Source organism: Leptinotarsa decemlineata, unplaced genomic scaffold, assembly GCF_025532065.1.
Source record: "Leptinotarsa decemlineata unplaced genomic scaffold, Ldec_3_MD MMD2_tig00000090_RagTag_RagTag, whole genome shotgun sequence".
NCBI classification, from domain to species: domain Eukaryota; kingdom Metazoa; phylum Arthropoda; class Insecta; order Coleoptera; family Chrysomelidae; genus Leptinotarsa; species Leptinotarsa decemlineata.
This window is the reverse complement of record NW_027412541.1, coordinates 2,334,946-2,344,604: the sequence shown is the minus strand read 5'-3', so window position 1 is coordinate 2,344,604 and position 9,659 is coordinate 2,334,946. Positions and strand designations below refer to the sequence as shown.

Sequence of the window (9,659 nt, the reverse complement as noted above, 5' to 3'; positions counted from 1 at the left end):
TATAGCACGCACACACAACAAACAACGTATTTTGAAATGACATTGGTGATTACTTCGTTACCCCCCTCAAACGTTAGCTCAACAACAGGTAACTTCCCGACACTTTTGAAAATATAAAATAAGTATGTTTTTCATTGGTACCACACATTGAAACACTCCCATTATAGCATATTTTACCACGTCTTGGTGACCTGTCATTTTGTTTTACCTAACAGCGTTACGTTATGTTTTTACGAAAGCGCTACACGAAAAGCGTTACACGAAAACGTTACGCTATTTAGGAAAACGTTACGCTTTTTACGAAAATGATACGAGACAGCGTTACGCGAAAAAACGTTACGCTAATTAAGAAAACGTTACGCTTTTATGGAAAACGATACGCGAAAGCGTTACACGACATTTGATTCACACCTTATGACTTCTCGACAACACTACACACACACAAACACACAGACACAGTATATTTCGCCCAATGTCTGCCGCCATGTTTTTTCTTTAACGCTGAGTGCTATGTTTTTTCTCAAATGCTGTACACACCCCTTTTATACCTAAATGACAGCTTTCCTTTAACGTTGGGTGTTTTCAACACTACACACCCTGTATACATTCATGACAGCTTTCTATTTGAAGCTGTACACCTCCAGTATTCAATATAATTTTCAGCACGGTGTACCCAAATATTCTCATTCCAAGCTCGACTTTGCGTTATCAATGCAGCTACGATACCTCCCAATGCCAATATTACCGTGTTGAAAACCGTCGTAAAAACAATAACCTCTTTGTTGACACATCCCGTATACCTATTATTCAAACGCACTCGTTAACCGATATCGCAATAAATTGATCGTGTTCAAAATATTCATACGTTATCAACGCTGCCGCTACCTCTCAATCCCAGTATTACCGTGTTCAAAGCCTTCGTAAAAACAATAACCTCTTTCTTGACACACCCTGTATACCCATAATGTTCTCATTCCAATTATCAATATTAGCGGGTGGATTGGATACAACCGAAAGCAGGAAAAATTCATGGACGAAGCACTCAAAAAATAATAAGCAAACTGCAGACGTGTGTTTCTAGCTCATTAGCTGTCATCAGTACGGTATAGCTAATAAAGTGGAAGGTTGCAATACTCCGTTGCAGACACAACACCAATGTTATGACTAATTGGAAATAATTTTGTTTGTTCGGGATATCCAGACGGTTCACTCCGTCCGAAGCAATTCTCTCGGTACTAACCAGGAGCTATTACTTCGAAACTGATATATCGGTGGTTCTCCCGACCTAATAAAATTAATTTTATCTTTTCATATATAGAAAGTTACTTGCGACGAATTTTTGAAATGGAAGACGTTGCACAGGTGCCTGATGTTTCAACTTCAGCTGTCTGCGCGGCATGAGCAGGTTAGCAAACGTTTGCGCTCAAGTGATGGTTCCCCAAAACCAGAGACGAGCTTCACCTGCACGTCAGGTGAAGCTGACGTGCAAAAACCCTCATATAGGAAAGTTGTCGTGGGTATCAAAAGTAGGAATCTTGCAACTTGACTATCCGACTACCCCATTAACAGAGAATATACTTTGTGCCTGCCCCGCTGGGGACCGTATCAGGTCTTTAGAGTTCGGCAGAGCCGTACTCTTACCATCTGACCTGAAATACCACTCACCATACAAACTAATCGGCTTCGTTAAGAAGCTGGGTTCATTTGTCCGAGTCTGAATAGGTGTGAGCCACAATAAACCCTTGCGGGTTGCGGTGGAGGGTCGAATAGACCCACTCACTTTAGACCTAACTTAACCTAACCTAGTTGAATTGCCATCATGGATCTCCCCAACATATTTCGATAACTTTATGATGCACGAAAATGAAAAATCCCGTATAATTCAATAAAATAGGACTTTTTTGACACTGAATAAAACTATAATTTAGATTATTTTCAAATATATGCAGATGCGATTGCCGACCTTCTATAAATATCCATTTAAGAATAAAAAATATTTTCTGAAATACCCTAATTATACGCCATTATAGTGCAATCACGCAAAGTTTCTGATCAGATTCAACTTTATAAATGCTAAAATTTTAATTTGAAATGGCGCCGCCGTTTTACCCGCAATTATTAACATGGCCGTTACTTGCTGGTACTTTATAGATGTAATTTAAGGAGAAATTACTAGTTATTGACACGTATATGTTGTTTTTATTTAGTTGCACCAGTATTACAACGATTTGCATGCACAAATGTTCATCTGCATATTAGAAGCATTCGAAAATACCATGAGAATTGCAATCTGATGAGTGGAATTTCAGCTCGGAATATTGAAGTAATGAAAGTTCAAGTGAATTAGTCATTTGAGGAGAATAATAGAAGTAAAGTTGTATTTTATCAAATGACAGTAAAGTAGTGTTTAAAGATAACGATTACGAAACTTCATACGATTCTCATCCCATTCTCTAAAATTCTACTCAACATTTATTTGATCGATTTTGGGTTCGATTGATTTGGTAACCTAGAACCTTTTTTATAGGTACGTAAAAAAGGTTCCGTAGAAAGACTATTATAAAGACGTTTTTAGTTTTCTATTACTTTTTTATTTATATATAAAACTTCCAAATAAATGCAAGAAAACAAGAAATATGTAAATCATCCAGGCGCTAACTGAGAGATGGAGAGATTGTTCAGTGTCAATTCAGAACCATTATTAGTTTCGCTGATGACACAGCCGTAGTATATCGCGCTGATACTTAGAAAGAGTTTAAAGACGAGAAGCAGGTTGCTGAAAATCAATATAAAATAACTCACTTTTTATCTTCCACTTATTTCACCAACCTATAAAACATATAACAGAACATATAAAATACCTTGGCATAATAATGGATAAAAATGTAAGGTGGACTAAGCACGCAGAACATGTTGCGAATAAAATAAGGTCTCTCCTGATCATATTTTAATTTTTCAGAAATATTTTTGATATAGCACAGTTATGAACATTATATTTCAGTCTAGTACAGTCTCATATCAACTATGGAATAATTGTGTGTCATCTTGAGGTTATCAATGTTACTCAAAAATTGGTCATCAAACATATTTTCAATACCGATTATACCTATCCGTCTGAAGCACTTTTCACAGAATCTAAATTTTTCACACGTAGACATCTATACTTTCTAAGACTTGCAATGAATCGCAAGTATAAATAGAAATTAATTCACAATTCATTCACACCTGCTTCAAATGTATTCGTATAATTCTACTTGTATTCATATGTTTTAACTCACATTAAATTATTATAATTATTCATCATTAGGGGCACTCTGTAGTATTGACTCTTTCTGAACAACTTTGCAAATGTGCAGTCATCAATGACATATGACATGACATATGACATATGACTCTCAATTCATATATGTATATGGTGTATGAATGACAATTTTTTTTCATGACTGTGTTAGGAATCACACGTTAAAAGGTAAGACCTCGTTAGTCCTTAGCTCGCACAAGTTTCTCAACTTCTGAGAGTTGTCGTACGTATGGGGGCGACAGCTGATTAACGAAAAAACAGATTTTAAACAGATGTTTCAAACAGACAGATCGTATCACATGCAATGTATCACCCGCTACCGACGATGGTCAGTAGCTGGTCGATTCGACGTAAGTGCTTTGTTCACCCACTCAATCGACCGCTGTGTGAGTCGTTGGTTCGAACCCTAGGCTGAACGATCGATTTTCACAGTCTATCGTCCAACCCGTGTTAGGAATCACACGTTAAAAGGTAAGATCTCGTTAGTCCTTAGCTCACACAAGTTTCGACTTCTGGGGGTTGCCGTTCGTAGGGGTGCGAAAGCTGATTAACGGAAAACATATTTTAAACATATATATTTTTAGATATGGAACAAAATTTGTGACTGTAGATCATTTGCACAATACCAGATTTAAAAAAAAATCCTCAAGAATTCCTAAAGTAAGCACATCACGAAGTCAAAGATTTATCACATACTTTCACCCTATTTCCTATGCAGAAGTTCCATTTGGAATCAAGCCTATCACAAGTGATAACAGATTTAAAAAAATAAATAAATTATGACTAATTGATATAACAATAGGTAAGGTAAACGAAATATTGGAAAGAAAAAATGAAGTAGTGATACAGAAAAAAACACCACATGTTCTCACAAATAAGAATATAGATATTTACAAGTATAAATAGAAATTAATTCACAATTCATTATTTTTACTCCTGCTTCAAATGTATTCGTATAATTCTACTTTTATTCATATGTTTTAACTCACATTTGTAATTATTATTCATCATGAGGGGCACTCTGTAGTATTGCAATCTTTCCGAACAACTTTGCAAATATGCAGTCATCAATAACATATGAAGTATGACATGACATACGACTCTCAATTCATATATGTATATGGTATATGAATGACAGTTTTTTTTCATGACCGATATTTTAGATTGAAATGCTGTTTGTTCACTGGTTCATGATATTTTTATTCAATTTACCATTTCAACTAACACCACGCACAAAATGTATTGACTTACTTTATTGTTTCACATGCATTTTGATGTCATGCACAAGCTTTTCATGTTCATTTTTGCATTTCTTTTTTGTTTATATGTATATGTATATATATATATATATATATATTTCATATGAAATAAGTATTATTATTATTATCTCCCCCATCTGTGGGTTGGACAGAAGAATCGATGGAAGACCACAGGAGGCTCCCCAAGGCGGTCAGTTGTAAAGCCAAGCTTCCACATCGATCTTTGAATGGGATACGTTCTCTGTCTTTCTTCACTGATTACTCACCTTGCAGATTTTAAATTACAAGTTGCATAATTTATTTTACAATAAACAAAGTCATTCCTTACTTTTTTGACTTTCTGCTTCTCAATCTATATACCAAAACTTTTCTCTCTCAAAAATTAATCTATCCCAAAAATATACCACTTTCAATTATCGCGTTTTGGAAAGTTTTTGTGATATTTTCATAAGTTATATATCGGACTGTTTATCTAATACATTAAACAGAGTTGAAAAATCATGTTAATTATACCATGTACGAATCTTCGGGTGATAACTCAACTATTATCACCTGAAGACGATTGCGGATACTAACAATCGAAACGTCGTGAAGTAACTTCGTTTGGAATGTTTTAATTTTCATTTCTTGTTAAAAATTTTTTATTCTTCAGGTCGAGTTAGTAGTTCAATTTTTTTGTTTTTTTGGTTGTTGCTTGTATGTTATTTCATCGTAATTTCAGTTTTTAGCTTAATAAAATTGTTACTTTTCAGCTAATCTTTATTTGTTACAGATTGTTTCAGGGATTTCAAATAACCATTTATATCATATTAGACAATGGAAGTCCGAACCAATGAAATGCACCACGAAACATTGTCAACCACCTTCAAACAAACGTGGGATATGTTTGTTATACAAACCGGGGAAAATACAGAGGCATTTATCTTCTCTCTGGTTACCTCTCACGAGAGGTATCTAGAAAGAAGACAACTTTTTTGAGATATTTTCAAAAGATTGCGACACAACCTAATTGATGATGGTCAATTTGAAAAGAAAAGGCCGAAATTATTTTCACTTCCAAGTGGTTGTTGAAGACGCGGTTCACCCGGACGACAGTACCTACATCAAATATTGCTGACCGGGGAAACCTATCCGAATATTTTATTCATGGAAGATGAAAAGCTATACTACTTACTCGTATACTCAAAAAAATAGAGTCATTCTATTAGTCACCGAACGAGTAACATATTTTCATATATTGAGTTAACCTTACATATTTTCAATACACCGTTAACTTTCTCATGAATATACATAAAATAACTTTGGTAATGAATTATTATGGATGACATATAAATGATAACTTGACCCTCGATCACAATAAACTGCATAAAACCAACAAGGGGACGGTCAGTTTCATGAAATGAATCCATAAATAAAATCGCCATAAGTTTTATCCTCCTCCACTCCTATTCCAATATATAGTTCGGAGAATGATTCAGAACTTTTGAAATGATTTATTCATTGGATTATTTATATGTGGATGAAAGTTGTTGCTGAGCTATAAATTTTAATAAAAACGATCCAAAAACCGTGGAATATTCTGCGGACTATTTGTTTAGGAATATTGGCAGATGAATCTGAAATATTGAGCATCTATCGGGGAAATATCATGAATTACTTCACATCAATTTCTGTCGTAACAATTCTTCAATTTTTTTATTAAATATCGAGCAAGGTATGTTTTGCTACTGGCACAAAAATAATATTAAAAGAAACAAGATCTAAATCGAAAATCATGTGTTGCTATTCGAATTCATTTCTCATAATGGATATCTCGCCAACAAGAAATAAGGAGAAATATAGTGGGTTAGGTTAGGTGGGTGAGAAATATAGTTGGGTTAGTTGCGCCTCTGACGAGACTGCAAATTGTCTCTGTCTCTGACGAGAATGCAGTTTGGCCACTCAGAACTTGACGCTACTGTATAGCCGTCGATGCCGTTAATTCCGAAAAAAGTTATTGCTAAAAATATAATATTGAATTTTTCACTTTCTCGTATATCTAGACATCAGTAGTAGTCTAAAATTCCATCGTAGGTAACAACCTACGGTGTAGATAGTTGGGAGAGATGAATATTTCGAGATTTTACTTCAAAATTTTAATTTTTTAATGTCACCTCGATACAGTCTTCAGACACGGTTGGATTTCTGGTAAGGGTATTGGTACATTGGACGAATATTACTGGCGTTTTTTCCCAACACCAAACCGTTATTTTAACACCTTGATACCTGTTTCAATCACCAAGTGATCATCTTCAAGAGGAAAATCAAACTTCCTTCTTGATCTTCCTCTTGAAGATGATCACTTGGTGATCGAAACACGTGTCGAGGTGTTGAAATAACGGTTTGGTATTGGAAAAAACCCCAGTAATATTCATTACTACACCAAAGGTTCCAAACAGTGTATCACTGGTACATTGGAAGTTTCGTCTCCTCTTGGGGCTTTCTTCACGAGATGTATGTATAAAAATCAGTTATACAAATTTAAGTTAAGTAGCTCTTATTTTTAGTTACCTTTCTCACCTGCCCAGGTGTCACTGAGCAAATTTCATAAACACGCAGGCATCGTCCATAGATATTCTAATATCTAATATCTATGGACGATGACGCAGGTATTCAAAACACACGAGACGCTACTGAGACTCTAAGGTTTCATCTGTGTAAAAATAAGTTATGTCTGATCGCTCGGGGATCTTGGACTATAAAGCAATTGTACGAATATCTTGAAAATCAAAATATCGTTCTGAATTTTTCAAAGGCAAATTTGTAATATACCGTCCTTAATTATCTCTATGATGCGTTCTATAAAATATATCCTTGCATGGAGAGAAAGTGATTCCGCAGTTAGTTTGAGATTGAAAAATACTTCTTTTCGTGGTGTGCTCCTCTGAACCTGTCAAATTTGACATTTTTTTGAAAATCCCCAAAATTTACAAAAATGCTAGAAAAATTTGTTCGGTTTTTAATTTTATACATTTTTTCCGAATTTGAACTCTCTACTGTCACTTCGACATTTTTCTAATTTTTCCAATTTTTCGAATATTACGCTCTACCGACTCAAACTGAACATGATTCATAATTTCATAACTTTGATGAATATGAGACTTTGAACTCATATCTTGCACAGAAAATACCAACATATTTGTTAACAGAGGAAATTAATGCACCTTCAGAAGTTCATCTTTATGGTTACAAAATTCATCTAGTTTTCCAATTTCATTTTGTAACGGATTCGAATTTCCAGTGTATGGAAATGATTTCATTAATGTCATATTGTTTATTTTTACCATTAGATGTGAAAAAAATGAAAGCAAAATAACCATAAACAATTTCTCAACAAAACACTCAACAATCATTGATTTATCTCGATAATAGCATGAAGAACCCAAATTCATCATTCAGTCTACCCTCTTGCTTGTTTTATACACATTATACTCCTTTCATTCATAGACCATGAGGTATTTTTATTGAATATGGTATGGTATAACACTCCAGAATGGTATTATGTAAATGTTCTTTGTTTGCAATGGTGTGTGTTTATACACTTCTTGTTTCAGACAACCCTATAGAAAAAAGTCCATTATAAATGAGTCCGGTGATTTTGGTGGCCAATACTTTTACCAATTTCGTCATATCATTTTGCCCTCAGAATCTGACTGAACAAACATTGTTTCACTTCTATAAACTGATACCACGAATTTCCTCTAACATTTAGAGGCAAATTATCCAAAAGTTTAGAAAATTGATTCATCATGAAATTTCTGTACATGTCTGCGTTCAAATTTTCTCTAAAAATATATGGTTCTATTATTTCGTTATGTAAGAAACTACACCATACATTTGGCTTGAATGAATATGGATCACGGCTTCCAGCGACAATTTTTGAAACTGAGAGTTCCGTTCGATGTGAAAGTTGCCTCGGCTCTGAATCAAATCCTGTAGGAGAATTTGATATCATTTTGTCACAATCAAAATGCAAATCCTACTCGAATATCGAAATGTTTTTCTATGTTGTTCTTCATTATACATTATTGGATTATGTGAAACGATAATGCCCAGATCCAGTTTCTTTGAATGTTTTCAATACAAGCAACATTTCGATGGTACATTCTCATCACATGAAAAACAATATCCACGTTGTCTTGTACGGATAACTTTGCACTCAAAAATCGATAGAATGAAGTAGAAATAATTTATGGTGTAAGACTCTGCCTAAGTGACAAGAATGAAAACAATGTTGTTATGCAACAAACATTTCTTCACATGTATATTCCTCATTGAAGGAAATTAAATCTGAACCGTGATTTTTTTGTTCCTTTCGAAGTAAAAATATCACAAATAATATCCATTTGAATGATTCACAGAGACTGCCATGTATTTGCCAGTGGCCTACCCAGAGTGCATGGGTCTGTAATACATGGAAAGCATCGATAACCTAACCAATTCTCAAATTTGTGATACTCAAGAACAAAATAGCCATTCATTTACAAGACAACCAGAGGCCAGAAAGCGCTGTTTTTTTGTTCCAACGAGATTCAGCAGTGCTTCTCTATCTGATATAGATCTCGCCAGTGGAACTAGGCCGAGTCGTCAAAATAACGATCAAATTTGGCTATTCTTATCAAAACCATTGCCAAGTAAGAAGTGGGCATGATAAACTAGTAACGCATCTAGATGATCAGCAGAAAAGTATCAAATATAGTAATTACCTGGTAAATATTTTGGTAATCAAAATTGTACACTGTAAACGAAAAAAATGTAGAGAATAGACTTTCTAATTTGTCACAAGTTGTGATCTCATATAATATAATGATAGTTTGAATTACTTTCAGTCCGGATGGCACAAGTCTGCTGATATTGGTTATAATCAAAACTTCTTTGACACTTGTTCGATTGATGACCTATTCATTTTGTAGAAATTCATGTTGAATAAAGAATGAGGAAAATAACTTTGGTCTATTTTTTTTATGTCATCGACTACATTGGTCGTTAGCCTCGTGTCCTGGGTAGTCAATATTAATAAGATGTAGCAAAACAGGAGCATTTTTCCTTTGAGTTATTTT

At 34.4% G+C, this 9,659-nt stretch overlaps 1 long non-coding RNA gene across 2 annotated transcripts in view; it reads left to right on the top strand.

The window, feature by feature from the left end:
* Positions 1 to 9,451, top strand: part of LOC141481180 (uncharacterized) — a 65,776-nt gene extending 56,325 nt beyond the window's left edge. For both annotated transcript variants that reach the window (XR_012464792.1, XR_012464791.1), the window contains one exon: positions 8,961 to 9,451. This is a non-coding gene — a long non-coding RNA (uncharacterized lncRNA). The remainder of the gene's footprint in view (positions 1 to 8,960) is intronic.
* The last annotated feature ends 208 nt before the right edge of the window (positions 9,452 to 9,659 follow it).